This window comes from Petaurus breviceps, unplaced genomic scaffold, assembly GCF_028583685.1.
Source record: "Petaurus breviceps papuanus isolate PSGF00001 unplaced genomic scaffold, PetGlider_PUasm1.0 131, whole genome shotgun sequence".
Lineage (NCBI taxonomy): Eukaryota > Metazoa > Chordata > Mammalia > Diprotodontia > Petauridae > Petaurus > Petaurus breviceps.
Window position 1 is genome coordinate 241,155 of NW_027185674.1, and position 22,199 is coordinate 263,353.

Here is a 22,199-nt window from a genome sequence, read left to right on the forward strand (position 1 = left end):
ATGTAATGGTTGGACATTTTGGAAATCTGTCTACTTGATCTGTTTCTCTGACTTGATAATTCTCTCTGTGTATTCTGAAGTTCGGGGTGCTGACCTTTTTCCCCTGAACTAGGTAAAGGATACATGTTTGACTAATTAAAGTAAGCTTGTTAACCCATTTTGAGTTGCTTTCCTTTATCAAAGCAGATCTAAGAACCTGTGTTGGCAGCAACCCTGAGGACGCTTGGGGTGCTTACTGCTACAAGGCTTTATCCTCTTTCTGATTTGCAGGAGTTCCCACAGTTTTCTTCTTCCTTTCTTAGTCTCCTGTTCTTCACAGAATTCTTCCCTTCTGTTATCAAATAGACTCTGGTTTCCGTTAAATTAAAAAAAAAAACAACTTTGCTTGAATAATTCTTCTTACCATTCATTCTTTCCTCTTCTCATAGTCAAGCTGTTCAAATGTAACACCCACCCATTTTATTTATTCATTCATTCATCTATCTGTCTGTCTGTCTGTCTATCTATCTATCTGTCTGTCTATCTATCTATCTATCTATCTGTCTGTCTGTCTGTCTGTCTATCTATCTATCTGTCTGTCTGTCTGTCTGTCTGTCTGTCTGTCTGTCTGTCTATCTAGTTTATTTTCACCTGTTGTTTTAATTTCTGATGTGCTCATTCTCTTAACTCCATACAATACGGCGCCTGCTTTAACACTTGAGATGACACTACTTTATGGAAAGTGTGCTATTCTTAGTGAAATCTAAAGGTCCTTTTTGGATTCTTCCTCCTCTTTGACCTTTTAGAAGCATATAAAACAATTGACTACTCCGTTCCTCTTGAAACTTGTTTCTTCTTTGGCTTTTGTGATACAGAAACCAGCAACAGATGGCAGGAATTTAAGAGAAATAAGAGTTAACAGATGATTTAAAATTTCTAACCTTGGAGACTGGAAGAAGGACAATGCCTCCAGCAGAAATAAAAGTAATCCTAGTGTCCAAACAAAGGATGGGGAACCTGCCACCTTGAGGTCACATTTGGCCCTCTAGGTCCTTGGGTGCAGCCCTTTGAAACTTCACAAAACAAATCCTCTTTTGTTTTGTGAATTTGTTCTGTGGAGTTTGGATTCAGGGAGTTTCTCAGCCTACAGTGGTTTGTCTACACATCTAGACACTGTAGGGGAGAACCAGAAGAAGAAGCATAGGAGTGGGGCAGAAAGTTCCTGCTGATGCTCGGGGATTTCTTCCTGTACCATCAAACAACCAAGGTCTTTCCTTCCTCTTTTGATGTAGACTTTTGCTAATGGAGATAGGAACAACAGCTAGTGGTGAGTTTTGTCTCAATACTTGGTTTAGAATTCAATCCAGTTGCATTCAATCAGACCCTGGGAAGATCATTCTAATGGTAGTTCAGAGGCCAATTCCTCATTTTTCAATGATTCATGAAGTTAACAGCAATAGTGATAAACAACCAAGATACAGCACCTTTTGTGTGTACCCCATAGGCAAGTTATCAATCTACCATATCCTGATTTCCTTGATCGACCATGAGGGCAGGACCAAGCCAGATTCAGCACTGTCCATTCCTAGGGTTTTTGAAGGAGGTGAAGTGCTTTGATTGAGGTCATGTATATTTGGAGTATTGGCTGTTAAAAACTGATATCTCATTGCTTTTAAAATGTTCTTGTTCTCACTATAAAATGAAGCCATCGGATACATCCTGACTGATTTAAAGGGAAGAAATTCACTCATTAGGGACTTATGAATATTTAATAAATAGTTTTAAACCTGAATCTGGGAAACTTGTTGGGGGTTGCTGCTTGAGGCTGTCGTTACATGTGAAAAGCACCTGGATACTTATTCTTGTGATGAAGAAACTGGATGTTGCTACCCTCTGGAAGGAATTCACAGCTACCATGGTGGATGGCATAAAGCTGTGCAGGATTTGGAAGTCCACAGATCCTAAGCCAGGAATGGAGATACAATTCATAGCTGTATAGTTTCTTCCACTTCCTTTATCAGAAGTCTGCAATGCAAGGCATAAAATAAACTTTAATATCTCACAGCAAAGAGAAGAATCCGCAAGCATCAGAAGGCATTTTATCTTCTCTGCTTTCTTTTTAATTCCTCTCTATATCTCTAGGCCAAGAAGACCTGGATGTATGAGTGAACTGATGTAGTGCTATGAGCCCAATAATCTCAGGGTGTGGTTTGTATTATGTTTCCTAGAAAATCTCTGTGATAGAGAAAATTATGGAAAAAGTAGTGATTTGGGGCACAAAGAAGAATTTTTGGACAGGCTAAGTTTGAGGTGATGGCAACATATTGTAATGGAAATGCAAATTTAAAGATCTTCCCTGCCCCTAGGCCCTTTGATAGGCTTAAGAGACTCTGAGAACCTTCCTTGATTTGAAATATTCTCTGCCCCCTAATAGGCTGAATGTGGTCACATGGAGCCTGTGGCAGGAGGCTGGGTTTTCAGGAATGCCCACACCTTGATGCTGTGTGATTGGGCAGTGGGTCAAGAGGGTGGTTACATTCTCTGACCCAGGAGAAGGCTATATAATCCCTGATGTGAGGCTTTGCTTTGGGGCTCACTTTGAGAAGTGTTGTGTGATTTGACCAGATGAGACTCTGGGCAGCTGTTGAGAGCCCCCTGGCTTTGAAAAACCCAGATGTTGATGCCTCTCTGGTAACTGTATGGGAGTAATGGTTGGACAGTTGGAGGCCTGTCTGCTTGAAATGTTTTTCTGTTTTCTTGTAACTTCTGTCTGTATACTCTGAAGTTTGGGGTGCTGACTTTCCCCTGAACAAGGTAAATGATATGTTTGATTGATTAAAGTAAGCCTATTAACCCATTTTGAGTTGCTTTCCTTTAGCAAAGAAGATCCAAGGACCTGTGTTGGCAGCCACCCTGGGGATGCTGGAGTGCTTGCTGCTACAAATATTCAAATGGAAATATCTGAAAAGTAGTTGGAGATATAGGATTCTAGTATTTATGAAAGATCAAGCCTGGGTAAATTCTATTTAAGTTCTAGATTTGAGGTCTGTCTGCCTAGAGAGACAGAGTAAAGTGCTGGACTTGTATCCAGGGAGACCTGGTGTGAATACTGACTCTGACACTGCCTAATTGTGTATTTATGGACAAGTCACTTTAGCTCTCTTAGCTTTTTGAGTTTCTTCATCTCTGGGATGATAATAAGATCTTAGCTCTGGAGATAAAAGGGACCTTAGGAGATCATCTAAGCTTAGGAGTCCTCTAGCACACCTTCCTCATTTGACCTATTAGGAAATTTGAGACCTGTGGGGGTAAGATACCTTGCCTATGGTCATTCAGATAGTAAATGGCAAAGTCTGAATATCATTAATATTTGCCTCCTCGTATTATGGTAAGGCTCACATGAGATAATGTATATGAAATATTTTGTAAGCCAAAAAGTAATGTATAAGTGCTCATTGTTATCGCTGCAGAGATGAAGCCACAAAATTGAAAGGGCTCACCAAGGGAGTATTTTTAAAGAAAGGGGAGCAGAAGATAAAGGATGCTAATGTTTAGAACTGCTGCTTCTTGTGGCACATACCGATGAGGAAAGAACAGATTCTGCTCCCATTCTAGTATGACTAAAAACTTTGTACCAAATGGTTTTCCCCAAACCCATTCCTTCAGCATAATTTCATTTTCTTTAAAGGATACCACCATCTTTCAAGTCACCCAGGTTCACAACCTTGGTGTTCTTGATTCTTTCCTCTCTCTCATCCTACATAGCCTAATCAATTTCTAAGCCTTGTAAGGTCTGTCTCCATATTATCTCTTAGAATAGATTTCCTTCCCTCTATTTTACATCAACCATGAATTTTATGAGGCTAGTGCTAAATATGCATACTTTGACTTTATCCTAATATAGATTGAACTTTGAATTTAGAGAAAAACTGAATTTCATGTGATGGTATAAGGAATGGTTATTAACTGGCTTATCAGAATGTGCCCAGATTCAAATGGCTAGAGGAGCTATGAGAAGTCATTCAAACAGATGACTGAAGTCACTTTATTATTTTTTAAAATAATCCCCCAGATGATGTTCATAGGTTCTATAAAAGAAGAAAATCAAAGTTGAGACAGCATCACTGACAATCATAGGATTTTAGAGTGAGAAGGCATCTAAGAGACAATAATCCTTCCAACTTCCTCATTTTAGAGATGAGAAAATTGAAGCCCAGAGAAATTAGGTAACTTACCCGAGGTCACACAGGGAAGAGCAAGATCATTTATTAAGTGTCTACTATGGGCCAGGCATTGTAGTAAGCACTTTGCAGATATATCTCAGTTGATCCTCACAATAGCCCTTCCATGTGGGTGCTGTTATTATCCTAATTTTACAGTTGAGGAAACTGAAGCAGACAAGAGGGTAAGTGACTTGCCCAGGGTCACGTACCTAATAAGTGTCTGAGGCCATGTTTGACTGGTCTTCTTGGCTCCAAGCACAGAGCTCTGTCCACTTCACCACAGAGCTGCCTTGCAGCTAAGTGTCAGAGAAAGCTTTCTGACACTTAAGTCTTCTGACTTCATATCTAGAATTCTTTCAAACTAGGCAGCCTAGTGTCCTTCCAGATTAGGCAACCAGTCCAATCAGGCATAGTGGGTTTTTTAATTTAACCAAGATAAATAACCAGTCAAACCATTATATGCCTATTATATGCTAGGAACTACTGATAAAAAGATAAAAATGAAATGATCCCTTTTCTCAAGGAGTTTACATTTTACTGGTGAATACAATGTGCATATATCTATGTTTATATATTTATGTGTATGTATATATGTGTACATACACACATATGTGCCTGCATATATTTATACAGACTATGCAGCATTGAGAAGCATAGATTACATGAATATGTAGGTGATAGTCCTATATTATTCTGTCCTGGTATGAGAAAAATTAAAAAACTGCTGAGGTTATTTCCTACTCTGAAATTTTATGATATTATGTTCTGTTCTGTTCTAGTTCTATTCTTAGGACCATTGCTGACTCAGGCTTTCTTACTATGCTTTGTTTCAGGAAAGAACAGATTGGCATTTCTAAGCAATGGCATTGGTTTCATCATAGCAGAACTAGTCTGGCCAGACTTGATGTCTTAGTAGACTCTCTTGTGGGAACTAGCCTGTTAACATTAAGGAGAGAGGTTTCCAGTTGATACATTTGGTTGCCTATGCAAAATAAACATTTCAGTCTAGCAAATGAACCTGACCTGAAAAGAACTAGGGATAGGTAGATGTACCAAAAAGGAAGTAGAGATCATTGAGGAGAGCGACACCAACATAAATGAGACCAGCCCCAGGACACCTGTCATCCCTTTTCCTTCTCCCAGTTCTTCAGGTTCAGTCTTTGTACTCATAACCATAGTTTCCTCTTTATTTCTTCCCCATTACCTGTTTCTTCACATTCTCCTGTAAGCTCTTCTTCCATGTGGGAAATACAGATTGCAAAGCTGTTGATCTAATGGTCATAACAATGGACTTACTCCTGCTTGGGTAATCAGCAAGACAAACACATCTGATCACACCTGTCTTGTCTCCCTGTAATTCCCTATGAATAGTATAGATCAGGGATCTTAACCTGGGTTCTGAGAACTTAAAAAAGATTTTTTTTATAACTGCATTTCAATATAATTGGTTACCTTTGTAATCCTATGTATTTTGTATGTTTAAAAACATGTTTTGAGCAGAGGTCTACAGGCTTTCCCAGACTGCCCAAGGGGTCAATGATTCAAAAAAGATCAAGAACCCCTGCTCTATACCATCATTATGAAGCTTGAAAAGAGATGAGTTGGGGACAAATAGCAGTTTCCAAGTTCCATCTGCTATTTCTTCTTCCCTCCTTCAAAAAAGAAAAAAAAGGCTATTGGAAAAATGCCTCATTATTTTCCAGAATAGGGCATAGGGTGAGGCTCCTGCTTTATGTGCTCTGCATTGCAGGAACTTAATCCTTGGCTGATTTCTAGAGATAGCACACAGATAAGCAAAAGAGATGGGGCTAGCCTCTGTGGTCTTCAGAGGTTTTTAGTATTTATTGGGTACTTCAAATGTTTTAGGCAAATGTTGAATTATTTAACAAACAGTTATTTAATGCAATGTGTTTAACAAATATGCGATGGTCCCAAAATTAATATGTATCAGTAGTAATAATGCCATCTCTCTAATTAGTTCTAAGTACTCTTTTTTTTTTTTTTGGAGTTGCAATTCATTAATCCTCACACTATTCCTGTCTTGAAGGGAAAAAAAAATAGTTAAATTTGTATTCCCATTTTACAGATGAGAAAAACAAATCCCAAAGAAATAAAGGACTTGCTCAGGGTAATACAGGTTTTAAGTGGTAAAGCCAGAATTTGAACCCATCTCCTCAGACCCCAAAATCTTTGTTTTTTTTCTATGGCACTAAAATTCTGTTTTATAAATTTATCCCAAATTACACAAAAATAAGTAAGAAATCAGGGTTATATCTTGTATTTCAAGTCTTAGTCCATGCTCTGACGAATGATCTAGTGGTTTTGTTTGTTTGGTTTTTGTCTTTTGGAGGGCAATTGGGGTTAAGTAACTTGCCTAAGGTTACAAGGCTAGTTTTTTTGTGTGGGTGTTAAGTGTCTGAGGCAGGAACTGAACTCAGGTTCTCCTGACTCCGGGTGGGTGCTTTACTCACTGCGCCACCTAGCCCTCCCAATCTAGTGGTTTTTAACATAAAAAGAAAACATACTGGGTTTGAAAAGAACTCTACATATGTGATTATCTCATTTGGTCATTTGATTTTAAAATTTGTTTTCATAGAACCTAGAATGTGAGATCTGGAAGAACATTGAGTTTACCCTCTAATACTATAAGTGAAGAAACTGCAGCTGAGTCATGAAGTACCTTGTTCAAAGTCACTGGCCAGCATTCTGTTTTTGGAGGTGATAATTGGATGGTGATTATTTGTATTTGTGTGTGTATGACTGAAGAGATAAGTGAATCTTTACACAATAGAGTACTTACTGGAGTTCCATATTTTATGGGGCTGTATTTAGGAAAACTCTCAACCTGCCCTTTTTTGGGCCTGAGCCACTATTTACCAGTACACATGAAAGACTATGTTTTATTGAGCTGCTATCGTGAACAAACTGACATTCAAGGAACTGACCTCTCATTCATGCACTTTTTCATTTAAACAAAAACAAAAAATTTAAATACTTATTAACTTTATTGCCTCTAAAAACTACCCTCAATCTTTTTATGATAGACAGGATGACCCGACTCTGCAGAGACATTCAGTAGCTTATCAGATTGCCACTGCACATTTGTTGTTATGGTCCTTAATCACAAAATCTTCAACTTGGAAGAGACCTCAGAGGTCATTTAATTTAACTTCCTATTCAATGAAGAAACCTTTAGAGCACTCTTAATAAGCCTCTGCTTGAAAGTTTTTAGTAACAGGAATCTCAATGCCAAAGGCAACTATCCAGTAATGGATAAAGTGCTGGACCTGGAATAAGAAAGATCCAAATTCTAATCTAGTTTCAGGTACCTACTAGATGTGTGACCTGGGCAAGTCACTTAACTTCTGCCTGCCTCAGTTTCCTCAACTGTAAAATAGGAATACTAATAGTTCCTACCTCCCAGGGTGGTGTGAGGATCAAATGAGATATTTGTAAAGTGCTTGGCACATAGTAGATAGTTAATAAATGCTTGTTCTTTTCCCATCATAAGACATTTTGGGGCAGCTCTTTTTGACAGTCAATTTTTCTTTGCATGAAAGAAGTGAACTATGCAAAGAAAGTGGTTATATTAGTTTTTTTCTTCTTTCACATACATAGCCTGATAATGGAGTACATAGGATATAGACCTTTTTAAAATTTTTGACCAAATTGAAAAAGTTCCTCAGTCAACCTGAGGAGGTTATAGGACAATAGACATTGGATAAAGGCTGATGGAATAATCAAAACTCTTAGTGATTGAATGACCGAGGGTCAGTTATATATCTTGTAATCTATAAAAAGCAAACTGCTCCCATTCTACTCAAGCTTTCAACTCTTCAGGATTTGCTGTTCACCTTTTCCCCCTATACCTTTTCTGTAATACACCAAGGGGGAGATCGATTCCCTACTTTCCCTAACCAGAAATAGTAATGGTAGCTCATGGCAGAACCACATGGTTATTTGAGACATTGTTATATGCACTCATAGAGGAAAAAATAATGATATTGTTTCCTAAACTCCAACTTTCTGTGTAGAGATGGGGGATTCTTAATTTCTTAGACAGCATGATTCCATAATCTTGTCTTAAAGCAGAGAAAGGAGATTTCAAGGCCAGCACCAGCTCTGGGGGTCACCTCATGAGCCACTTCAAATTCAGAAGTTCCTGGGAGTTACAGGCTCTGACTCTTTTAGAGAAAAGATTGCCTGATAAATCCTGGTTTGGTTTTTTTTTTTTTTTTGAGAAAACAATTCACATTGTTCCTGCACAATATCCTACTTGTAATGCCACTCCAGATAAATATTCTTGTTCTATTAAAAAAAAAAGTATTGCAATGCCCTAGCTGAGGATTTCAGCATAGCCAGAAACTGGAGAGAGTAAAGTGGAAGTAAACTAAAGCCCAACAGATCCAGCAGGGCAACATCTGGCAGATGCTAGAGATCAAGGGTAGGAAAGCAGGGTGAAGACACAAAAAGCATCCATAGGTATCAGATCCGTGAGCTGTCCCTTTTCCCATATGCTTTGGTAACATGTATTCCTTATAAATATGCCTCTTTCTCTGCCTTTTATGTGCATGTACACTCCCTGCTGATGCTGAGCATATTTGTAGGAGAGTGTATCCCAGGTATAGAGGGGAGATGTTGTATGGCTAACTTTCTTACTGTGCCATTTCGGTAAATGACTGTTTTGAACTAGTTATAAGTCAACAAGCATTATTAAGTGCCTACTGTGTGCTAGACTTTGTGTTAAGCACTAGGGATGTGAAGAAAGGGAAAAGACTGTCCTTGTTCTCAAGACGATCACAGGAGGGGGCATGTACACAAACTATGTACAAACAAGTCATATACGGGACAAACGGGAGGTAATTATAGAAGGAAGGCACTGGAATGAAGGGGTGATTAGGAAAGACAGATCTTAGCTGGAGCTTGCAAGAAGTCAGGGAAGCCAGGAGGAATGAGAGAATTCCAGGATTGGAGGTCAGCCAGTGAAAATGCCTGGAGTTGGAAGATAGAGTAGTTAGTGCACGGAACAGTAAGGAGGCCAGTTTTACTGGATTCACAGGAGTGTGAGCAACATACAATTGTGTCCTCTGGCTGTGTTGAAAGGTAAACGTATTGCCGGGAATTTGTGAATAATAACTCTAGATTTGTGGGTCTTCAAAGAGACCTTGAACCTGAGGTCACCATCGTCTGGGGGCCCCATCCTGTGGCCTGGGGAGTGCCCCAGGTGCTATGCTGCTTCTGATTGCTGCGCTCTGGAAGAGGTTCAATGGAAAAGTTGGAGAACACATCCTCCAGGACTGAGAGCTTGAGCAATGGAACCAGTTTGCTTTTATAGACTATAAGCAATATGATTAACCAGTCCCTAGAAGTTCCCTGTGTCTTATCACGTGTCTTCATCCAGTAACCTCATCTGATTAATTGATGAAATTTTTTTCAATTTGGTCAACAATCAGCAATGTTCCACACCTTGTTATGTCATCAGATTGTATTGGAAACCCCTATATTTGATCAGAGTCTCCCCATATCTATATCTTTTACATTTATATTGAGCCAAAATCTGCCCTTCTTTAAGTTTCATCCTCGGGGTCTAGTTCTAACCTTGGGAGTGACATTGTGTATACCTGATTCTTCTGTGGTGGCTCTTCACATATTTAAAGACTCTACTCATTCTCCCTCTGGGGGCCCATTCTGATCTTAGCCTTTTCAGGCTAAATATCTCTACTTACTAACCCTTTCTTATGATACGGCTCCAGATCACTCCTGTTTTTCTTCACTCAGATAGAATGCCCACAACTGAATACTGTACTCCAGGTGTGGTCAGACCAGTAATGAATTGATTAAGGATACTAGTTTTTTTACTCTGGGCATTATATGTCTACTAGTGTTCACTAACTTTTCATTGATCACATTATACTCTTTACTCATGCTGAGTTAGTCAACTGAAATACCCAAATCTTTTTCATATCAACTGCTATTGTTGTGAAGAGAAAAAGAGCAACACCGAGACCTGGCTTTTAGATAATTTAAATGTGGACTTACTGATGAAGCGCACAACTGCCTGGGAGTACACACTCAAATCAGGCAGCCCTGTATTGAGGTACAGAATGAGTTTATAGAGGTAAAAACCACAAAAACCACAACTGGGGAGGGGAGCTAGCGTAAGCAATGACATACAGAAGCCAAGAACAGCCATTGGTTGGATCCATAGTTCAGGGCTAATTTGGACAACATGGTGCAAGGGTACAATGATGTGATCGGGATACTTCCTAGAACAGGGTGGAGGGCACAGGGGTAGTGGAATTCCCTGAACAGGCTAGGGTCATGGAAGAGGTCAAGGTCATGTTCTAGGTGAAGGGTGTGGGGACCCTGTTTGGTCAACATCTTGAGTGGAGGACCTTGCTTGGTCAGCATAGACTTGCCCCATGATCTCTATACAGGCTTACACCATAATCCTTATACATGCTGCTGTTTCAAGGTTTACTGATTTAGGGAAGTTCTAACTTAAGAAAAGATAAGGAGCCAGGACTATGCCTTGGGTAACTCTTACCCAGGACTATGCCTTTAAGCTGTTACAAGCAGTTACAGGGTTTATGATAAAAACAAAGACAAATAATATAAAGGGGCTTAATGGTGGGCTCCAAATCAGGTGGCATGTGATTTGGGTTACCTTACAACACTATTAGGTCAACTTTCCCTCATGTGTGCTGAGCCATTGTTTTCTCCCCTAAATTCAGTACTTTATGGTTATATCTGTTGAACTGAATCTTGTGAATTTGGGCCCATCATTCTAGCCTGTTAAGACGTTTTTGAACTGATCTGATGTTTATATATGCTGCATAGGTATATCTCACACAGCATTGCCACAAACAAGTTGCTTCACAATACCTTGTAAATATATGACAACTAAACCCATTCTTCCTCTCCCTTTTATCCTTTCCCTCCTCTCTCCCCTTCCCCTTCTCATTTCCCCTTTCTTCTTTCACTCTTCTCAGTCCCCCTTCTTCCCCTTTTCACACCCCTTCTCTCTTCTCTTTCACTTTCATCCCCTTTTTCTCTCCAACATTGTTACCAATCTTCATCCTGTAACAATGTTTCATCTAACTTTATGCTTTCATGGTCTCAATGAATGACTTGAAGGAATACTTGCATAAGCTCTATCATCTCAGATTTTTATAAGCATACCATAGATATTTTCATCCAAGTCACTGATAAAAAAAGGTTGACTAGGATAGGAACAAATATTAGAGATTTTGCTTCAAATGGACATCAATGGATTAATAAATACTTTCTTTGTATTATTGCTCAACCTGCAATCCATCTATTTTTTTTTTTACTTTCAAAGAATTTTCCAGATTGTCTAGCCCAATCTCTTTGCTTTCCAAATAAGGAAATCAAAACCTAGAGAAATTAAATGACTTGCTCAATGCCACACAGTATGTTAGTGGTGGGGTCAGGATGAGAAATACAATCTCTTTATTCTCATTTGAGTGAGTTTTCCACCATACAGCTTCCTCCTAATTGTACTACATTTAGTTCACATTTCTCCAAATTGTCCCCAAGGATAATAATGAGAGACTTTGTTAGAATGAGGTATTCTGTATGTACAGAATTACTCTGCCTTCCAGGCTAATAACCCTATCAATACTGGGAAACATACCTTTCTAATCTGTATATTCCCATACCACCTAAGACTGTCTTCTAGCACTTAGTAAATATTTGTTGAATTGAAAACAGGAAGTGAAATCAGATTGAAACAATCTGTCAGTGAGCCCATTGCCAGTTCATAGCAATTATGGCTTCCTTTTCTAAGTACTTACAAATTAATGCTTTAACAATCTGATCTAGAATCCCACTAAAGATGGATATCAGGCTCATTTAACTGCAAGTTATAAGAATATGCTTTTAAAAAATTGTTTGGAAACTAGGACTTTTGCAAATTGCCAGTTTTGTTCACTTCTCATAATAAGTTAATATTTACATGACACTTTAAGATTTGCAAAGTGCTTTAAATATATTGTGTCATTTCATCCTCAGAAGAACCCTGTTAGAAAAATTCTTTTATAATCCCTTAATTTCCCAAAGATAATTGAAGGTATTTCAGTGACCATATTGACAAAATCTTTTAGTATTTCATGATGTTTTCATTACCCAAATTTGGGCAAATCTGAATGCATTTAAAGTACTTTGGTGTTCTCTTACAATCTCTTTACCTGTTTTTAACTTTGAGTTCTTAATATGGTTGTATTTTTCTTTTTTTTTGCTCTTTTTGCAGGGTAATTGGGGACTAGTAAGTGTTAAGTGTCTAAGGCCGCATTTGAACGTGAGTCCGCCTGTCTCCAGGGCCGGTGCTCTATTCACTGCACCACCTAGCCACCCCTGTATTTTTCTTTTCACCTTGATAAAAGTGATATCTTATTGGTAAAGAAGATCCAAGTAAAATAGGCATTCAGCACTTTCTCTTTCTCATCTGTTAACATTATAACATCAATCCCAAGCAGAGAATCAACCCAGTTCAACACAACCAACATTTCTTAAACAGCTACAACATGTTAGGCAGTATGTTAGATGATTAGGTTCAAAGATTGAAATGAAACAGTCCTTGTCCTCAAGGAGGAAACAACAGTACAGAAATAAAATAATCCAAGTGAATTTAGAGGAAGCATTCACCGCTTACAGTGCATATTGGAAGATAAGAATTCTGACAAGCAGTGATAGGAGGAGGAAATATGCTCCAGTAATAGACAACAGTTTATGTGAATGCCCAGAGGTAGGACTTGGCATCTTGGGTTCTGGGAACAACTAGTAGTTTATTTTACCATGAAAAGCAGAGGAAGTGAAGGGAAATAATGTAAAATAAGCTGAAAAGGCTAAATCATAATTAGTCTGTGGATGGCTTTAACTTCTATGCTGCTATATTGTTTTCTTAGAGGCAATAAGAGACCAGCAATAGCTTTTGATCAGAGGATTGTGATGGTTAGATCTATGGCCTAGGTTTTCTTTTTTTAATTTTGGCAATTATATAGAAGATGAATATAAGAGAGGAGAGCATGGAAACAGAGAAACCCATTAGGAGACCATTTAAATGGTCCAGGCAAGAGGTGATGAGGGCCTGAACCAGCATGGGTAAGGTAGAGGGTGTAGCAGCAAGCACCCCAGCGTCCCCAGGGTGGCTGCCACCACAGGTTCTGCTTTGATAAAGGAAAGCAACTCAAAATGGGTTAACAAGCTTACTTTAATCAGTCAGATATGTATTGTTTACCTAGTTCAGGGGAAAAAGGTCAGCACCCCGAACTTCAGAATAAAAGGACAGAATTATCAAGACAGAAACAGATCAAGTAGACAGATTTCCAAAATGTCCAACCATTACATCTGTACTAAACAACATCTGGGTTTCAAAGCCAGAGGGCTCTGGACAACGGCTTCCCAGAATTTCATCTGATCAAATCACAGAACACTTCTCAAACTGAGCCCCAAAACAAAGCTACACATCAGGGCTTATATAGCCTTCTCCTGGCTCAGACAATGTAACAACCTTATTGACTCACTGGCCAATCAAGAAATATCTACTGAAAAACAAGCCTCCCACCCCAGGTTCCTGGTGTACTTTAGCCTAGGGGCAGGGAAGATCTTACAAATTGACATTCCCATTACAGAGGGCAATATGCAAATAATGTTATTGAAGTGGAATTGACAGGACTTGGTAGTGATGGCAAATACTAATTCGAGTGTGGATAGCTCTGCTTTCCTATTGTTCTTAGTGGGAAAGCTACCTGTGTTTTCCTATTACATATAATGGCATCTCTTTGTTTGAAATAAAAAATTCATTTGGATCAAGTAGGACTCATATCAGGAATGCAAGAATGGTTTGAAACCAAGGAAGCAGTGTAATATGCAACCCTACTGACTAGAATCTGATGTTCTGAGTTTGCGTGAATCTGGTTCAGTCTTTGGAACCCATTAAGTTATTCTTTTTGGCACATGATCAGGGAAAACATCAAAATGTGACACATTTTTAGGTCTCTACCTAAAAAAGAAAAGGGTCTTCAACTCCTATATTAACTACTCAGGCTAATAAAACATCAAAAATAGGAAAAATCTACTTTGTCCTAGAGAAAAATGCCAAGGACTCACACCTGAGTCCACAAAGTCAAGAGAGCTCTCCTTTTCTCTGTGGTGAGCCTCTGTCCCATTCTACTCCTGGCTACCCTGTCTTGCTGTTCTGATGATGCAGATTCACGCCTCTTCAGCTGCCAGCTTGGCTTAGGACTCTGCACACTAGGCACTGCACTATCTACTGAGAAACCTGGGACTAGAGTTCTCTGATGCACATGGCTACATGGAAGGGCTATGTGAATGCACAGACTGCAAGGAACCAAGGCCATGCCTACAACATCTCAGCTCTTGTTGTCTTCCTCTATTTGCTCTAATCTCTTTTATAAAGACTAAGTCCAAGGGTGCAGTCCAGATTTTGAACTGATCATGAATTAAACATTCATCTTTAATGTATAGTCAATGAGGCAACTCAGAGCCAGGCAAGGAATTCAAATCTTATCAAGAAAACATTTTTAATGCTGATCAAAAGTCCTCATTGGTGGGGCAATGAGGATTTTTATACTTTGTACAGGGAGACATAATCAATGCTAGAATAAAGTCCTCATTATTGTGGTCAAGGTGAACTGAAGATAATGCCCAAAAATACCCACTGCAAATAAATCGTACCAATAAGGAAATCTTATAGTTGTATCGATACGTGTGGAAAAAGCCTTTGGTAGATATAGATAAAATTATATGCTAGGTACTGTGCTACATGTTGGGCCTACAAATACAGGCAAAGCATGACAATTCTTGCCCTCAAGAATCTTGTATTCTAATGGGGAAAGCTAACACATTAAAGCAGTGAAAAGGCATGAAGGGAGCTATGTGCAACATTATGGTTTGGAGCTGGTGGCCAGGAAGTGATATGAGATGTAATAATTATGTTTAAAAAATACACACAGGAGTTAGAATGGAAGAATTTTTCCTTAACATGGTAAAAATTACTTATTTATAAATTAATTGGACCTTTATTGCTGTCTTTATAATGGCTTTAACTAACCATGATAGTTCCCCTCAAATAATTTCTCTTCTATTATTGCTATTAGAATTGTTTTATAGTGTTTAAATAGATAATTTGCATATTTGATCAATTTTGTTATTGTGAATGGTATTTTGCTACCAGTTCCTTCTGATTTTTGTTAATGACATGTAGAAATGACTACAACACACATATTTGTAAATCCTCATATATGAATATTCACATGATGAGAAATGAAAACAGGCCAGTGGATTGCTTGTTGATACTTACATACAACATTTCATTTCCTTTCTCTATTCCTTTGTATTTTGTTCAGTCACAGCTAATTCTTCATGACCACATTTGGAGTTTTCTGGGCTTATGTAGTGGCTTGCCATTTCCTTCTCCAGCTCATTTTGTAGATGAAGAAATTGAGGCAGACAGGGTAAAATGTCTTGCCCAGGGTCACATAACTAGTAAGTTTCTGAGGGCAGATTGGAACTCAGCAAGATGAGTCTTCCTAACTCCAGGCCCAGGGCTTTGTCCACTGCACCACCTAGCTGCTCTCCTTTATATACACTGTCAAAATAATCCCCTCCAGCTCCAAGTCTTCTAGTAAATCAAGTCATGGATTGGGCTCATTTTCTTTCCGGTGGTTGTCTTTTCCTCCCATACCACAGTGAATATAGAGAAGGCTCCTCCTGTAGCACAGCCAGCACTGACGAAGGACCTTTTCAAATTCACAAGGCTGCCTCTAAGCCTAGATGTGACCATTTTGGTAATGGCCACTTAATTACCTATGTTCAGTCAAAGAAATATCGATCAAAAGAAGCAGCTAGCCACGTGTAGAACCACGCAGTAGGGTTTTTGCACAAATGCTGAGGGTCCCTCAGGGTTCAAACCTATATAAAGTTTTAGACAAAGACCTAATTGGTCCAACAGGACACTCACCTGTCATTTTGAGAGTAAATAGTCCAGACCAGCAAAATCGTGTGATAAGGAGTGAGGATTGAATGACAGAGACATAGAGAGCTTACTCTTATTTAACCATGCCGTTCCACACTGGGCAGCTAGATGGCACCATAGTGCATAGAGGGCTTGGCCTGGAGTCAAGAAGACTTGTCTCCTTGAGTTCAAATGTGCCCTCAGATATTTACTAGCTGTGTGACCCTGGTAAAGTCACTTAACCCTGTTGCTTCATCTGCAAAATGAGCTAGAGAAGGAAATGGCAAACCACTCCAGTATCTTTGCCAAGAAAACTCCAAATGGGGTCACGGAGAGTTGTACACAATTGAAATGACTGAACAACAGCAACAGCAACATGCCAACCCACAAGAGGCAAGGGGGCTGGGGTCATGCCCTGTCTTTGGGTTTGTTAACATTACCATGCATGCAGTCCCTGGAGGGGAAATGGGGCTATCTATACCTGTAGCAGTTGAAAGTTTTTTTTTTTTTTAATCACGTCACACTGGGAGATTAAGAATGAAGAGAAATGAGAAAAGGCTATTGGAATTAAGCCTTGAAGAGACCAGTTTCACTTGAGTGATGAGATCGAATGCTACACTGCAAGGGAGAGAGGTGTAAGAGGAGAGTAAGTGGAAGCCACCAGTTTAAAGAGCTCTTTTCTAGGAGTTTGGCTGTGAAAGGGAGGGAAGATATAAAATAATACGCTGAAGAGAAGATGAGGAAAATGAAGTAATTTGCCTCTGGCCACACAGATGATAGGTGAGAGAGCAAGTAAATGGATCCAGGTACTTTGACTCAGATTCTAACCCCCTTTCTCCTGTACCACAATGCTCTCTTGTTGAGAGTGGGGAGACATGGCAGGCTTAGAAAAGCCTGCTGCAAAACTCTTCCCACAATCCAAGTCTGAGTTGATGAGGGATGTAGAAGAAAGAAAAGGAGAGGCGTTTAAAAAGTTAGTAGACAGTACTAGAAAAATGTAGAGTTAGGGAGTGAAAGAGAATGAGTCACAAATGACTAAGATTTTAAGCATAAATGTCTGAAAGATTGTATTACCATTAACAATGACAGGGAAGCTGGATAGGGAGATATTTTATGGGATGAAGGAAAGAAAAATGATGAGTTCAGTTTTAGACACTGCTTCTGGAGGCTAAATTTCCCTACATTTAAATTTATCAGACCCATATCTTATCCCCTCTGGCTTCTGGGTGGCAACTACTTAATCTAAAAGTTAATTTGTGTTGCTAATGGATACTCCCTATCCATCTACTGAAGGGTCAGTCCCAAATGATAGTCACAGATAAGCACTTACTCAGAGTCAAGTAAAGGTAATTCTGTAACTTCAGTTTGACTTGAATTATCTAAGAATATCTGTTCTGGTCAAGGATTATCCAGTTCAGTCTCTGTTTTCTTAGACTTTTTCTTAGAGATAAAGAGGCTCAGTAAATTGGGAATGATACTCATACCTGGGGTATGAGGAAGTGATTTTATATAGTAGTAGCCATGTCCTTCCATAGAATGAAACCAGGACATGCCCCTGATCTTTTCTTGAACCAGAAGAACTAGGCATTTGGGGATGGAGGGGCCTGAAGCAGTCTTTCTTTAATCTTTTTTTTCTATGTGTGATGTGGTTAATGTATGTATTTCTTATTTGCTAGATTTAAGTCACTCAAAGTCAGGAATCAGGTTTTGCTGCAAATGCAGCATCATTTTCTACTTTATGGGTAGATTACAGTGTTATTAAATCAAAACCAGCATATACAAGTACAGGAGTATGACAGAAATTCTTCAACAATTCTGACACAAGGTAGGAATGTGGAGTTCAGACCTGAGACCCAGCCAGATCCCAAAGTGAAGCAAAGACATAGCAATCACCCATCTATCCCAATGGCCATCTGCCAGTGATCTACGTCACTGAAGGGGATATTGCCATGAGATCACAGATCATTTGCATATTCAGTCATGTGACTAGATTGGTTGGCAAGGATGTTTGGGGTAGATTTGGGCCATAGGCTGCTCTGAAAAGGATAATTTTGCAGACATTTGGTTTACTTTGAATGTTCTTATCTGTACATAAAATAGGAAATGATGCTACATTTATAACAAAAATGATTCCTGATTTTGAGTGGCTTAAATCTAGCAAACAAGAAATATATTACCCAAATCCCACACAGAAAAAAAAAAAAACTGACTGAATGGAAAGAGGGGCTGTTTAGTGCATAGTCAGTGGTGTTAAAGTCAAATAGAAAGGGATCCCTGCACCTACATATTGACTTAGAAAATTACAAATTAACATTATCAACATCGTATTTCATTTTTATATATTTTGTTAAACATTTCCCAATTATATTTTAATCTGGTTGGGTTACACTAGAGAATTTTACAACTGGCCTCCGTGAGGAGCATGTCATACTCTACAGGTAGCTGTGCTGTAGTGGATAGAAACTTGGGTAAATGGTGGACACCAGAGATGGATGAGCAGCCCTGAAAAGGGCTGTATAAGCTGTCAGGGAGAACTAGCACCTCTGGTGTAAGCGTTTGCCAAATTACCCAAGTAACAAGTAACTAGAACTATTTCTTAGTGACCTGCATACTCAAAAAAGATTTTTTTCTCCATTAAGAACCAAGTTTTAGGGGGCGGCTAGGTGGCACAGTGAGTAAAAGCACCGGCCCCGGAGTCAGGAGGACCTGAGTTCAGTTCTGGCCTCAGATACTTAACACCCACACAAAAAAACTAGCCGTACAACTTGGGCAAGTTACTTAACCCCAATTGCCCTCCAAAAAAGCGAAAAAGCAAAAAAAAAGAACTAAGTTTTAGAAGATTTTATAATATCCAAACCACAAATTTGACCTATAGACTCAGGTAAGAGTTATAATGGATTATTTCCAAGCTGTCTGAACACCCTAAGATTCTATAATGCCATGATTTTATTCTACAGCACAATCTATGCACATTTTAATCTAATGTGACATTTCACACTGTCTATTTTGATGCTAGAAAGCTGTGATGCTGGTAAAACTAATTGGTTAGCCTAATCTATATAGAGATGTCTGAAACCTCTGAAAACCTCTCTGAAAATTTGGTATCATAGCTTTATATTTACATTAAGAACTAAAGCTTCAAATCCGGGCTCAGATACTTAGCATCTGGCCAGTGTAACCTTGAGCAAGTTACTTAACCCTGATTGCTTTAAAAAAAAAAAAGAGCTAAAGCTTAGGTGAATGGACAGAGAACACACGACTTTGAGATTTGATAGCTTTATACTCTAGGTTCATGTGTTATTTGATTGCATGTTATTGCCATTCCAACCAAAAAGCTGTAAGCAGAATATTTAAATATAATGACTAGGAACAGAACTTGGAGCTTAACTATAATTTCTGATACAATCCTGCAACATATCATTAAAGGGAGGGTTTGTGAGCATTTTGAAAAAGGAGTGGCAAATACCATAACCCAGTATGACTTCATCATAAAGGGTTCATTCCAAATGAATTTCAATTCCTTTTTTGACAGTCTTACTACAGTGGTAGGTCAGAGAAATATTGTAGATACACTATGCCTAGATTCTGGCAAAGCATTTAACAAAATCTTTTTTTTTTCTTTTTTGGAGGGCAGTTGGGGTTAACTGACTTGCCCAAGATCACACAGCTAGTAAGTGTTAAGAGTCTAACGCCAGATTTGAACTCAGGTCTTCCTGACTCCAGGGCCAGTGTTCTATTCACTGCGCTACCCAGCTACCCCTAACAAAATCTTTCTATCCTTGTGGGCAAGATGAAGAAATGTGGGCTAGAGGATAACACAGATAGGTGGATTTGGAACTGGTTGAATGACTGGATCCAAAGAATTAGACATGAATGAACTGACACCAACGTGGAGCGCACTCTCAAGTGGAATCTCATAGGGATCTGATGGGGGGGCATGTTTCAGGAGCCCCAATAACCAGAGTCCCTTGGTGGGCAGTCTGGAATGAATTCACAGACTCAAGCATTCTCTGAGTCATGGTGGTAAAAGTTTATTGTTATGCTTTACAGCGGGCAAGAGTTCTTAGGGAATCTGCAACCTTAAAGGGGTAGAGTTAAAGTTTTTATAGGATAATCTTTAGTAGAATCTGTGCCAGTTATGGTAACTAGGTGAGTCAGGGTGGGATTAGGAAGGAGTTGAGGAGTGGTCAGTGCTTAAAAGAACATGCATTTTTAACATCTACTGTGCAGGCATATTGCCCGTAATTCACTGGGAAACAGCCCAAGGTGTGGGGGGGGGGGCGCTGCCTGGAGGTGTGGTTTTAGGCTTGAAACATCGCTGTCAGCTAGTGATCAGGGCTGACCAAGCTGCCACCCATCAATGTCATGTTTGACAAGATGAGTGTTGGAAGTTCAGTGTATCCTAACTAATGAGGGATTCAGGATGTGTCTAATGGGCTGGAGAGTATATATATATATATATGACTGAGTCTAGGATATATATATATATATATAATATGTATGACCCCGTATACAGCTCCTTCAGTCAGTATACAGTTGGGTTAAACTACTAAAATCTATTAGTGCAGCCAGCCACTGTATCAGGAAGAAAGATATGTATTTTGTTAGGGCATGCTGCCCTTGAGTTAGAGAGAAACTGCCTAGGACTGTGTTTTGAGGCTAGGGAGATTTGTGATTTTACAAATTGGGGTTCAAGCACAGACACCCAAGCACCCCCTCAGATCCACTCTTGATCTTACTATGGTCAGCATTTTTATAAATGACTTGAGTGAGGGCATTCTTATTAAATTTGGAAAACACAAATGATATAATAAGGACCAAAATTGATTTTTAAAAGCTAAAAGTTAATAGGTATTCTAAAGTACCATTGGTAGAGTTGTGAACAAGTCCAACCATGCTGGAGAATAATTTGAAACTATGCCCAAAAGGTTATAAAACTGTGCATACCCTTTGACCTATCAATACCACTACTAGATCTGTATTCCAAAGAGGTCAAAGAAAAAGGAGAAAGACACATTGGTACTAAAATATTTATAGCAGCTCTTTTTTGTGTGTGGTGGCAAAGAATTGGAAATTGAGGGCTTACCCATGGGGAATGGTTGAATAAGTTGAGGTATATAATTGTGATGGAATACTTTTGTGCTATAAGAAATGACAAATGGGATGTTTCAGAAAATCTTAGGAAGATTTAAATGAACTGATGCAAAGTGAAGCAAAAAGAATTAGGAAAACAGCAATATTGTAGTGATAAACAACTGTGAAAGACTTAGCTACTCTGATCAATACAGTGATCCATGACAATTCCAAAGACTCATAATGAAAAATGCTATCCACATCCAGAGGAAAAACTGATGAGTGCAGATTGAAAGATATTTTTTCTACTTTATTTTTCTTGTTTTCTTTTTTTGAGCATGGTTAGTATGGAAATATGTTTTTCATGACTTCAAACATATAATAGGCATCATATTGCTTGCCTTCTCAGTAGGTGGGGGAGGGACTAGAGGGAAAAGAGAGAATTTGGAACTGAAAATTTAAAAAGTGAATATTTTTTTAAAAAAGCTGTAAGTCAAGAAACATTTTTAAATACCTACTATGTGCCAGGAACTGTACTAAGTGCTGAGAATACAAATATCAGCAGAAAGAAGGAGAGTTCCTGTCCTCAAAGAACTTTTTTTTTTTTTGCCTTTTGGAGGGCAATTGGAGTTAAGTAACTTGCCCAAGGTTACACGGCTAGTTTTTTTTGTATTAAGTGTCTGAGGCCAGAACCGAACTCGGGTCCTCCTGACTCCGGGGCCGGAGATTTACTTACTGTGCTACCTAGCCACCCCAAGAACTTACATTCTGATGGGGAAAGATACTACATAAAAGGAAGCCATAAAGGGGCTCAAGATATACCTGATGCTGGCATCAGTGGAGAATGCCTGGAGAGGGAATAGAGCCTGAAAAGGAAAGAAAACATGACTAACCTGGGTGTTTTCCTTTAAATGGAGGTTCTTGGA

The 22,199-nt window shown here is 39.0% G+C and overlaps 1 protein-coding gene across 4 annotated transcripts in view; it reads left to right on the forward strand.

The window, feature by feature from the left end:
* The window catches only part of MRO (maestro), a 99,121-nt gene that overhangs the window by 21,469 nt on the left and 55,453 nt on the right, over positions 1 to 22,199 (forward strand). The window lies entirely within an intron of this gene.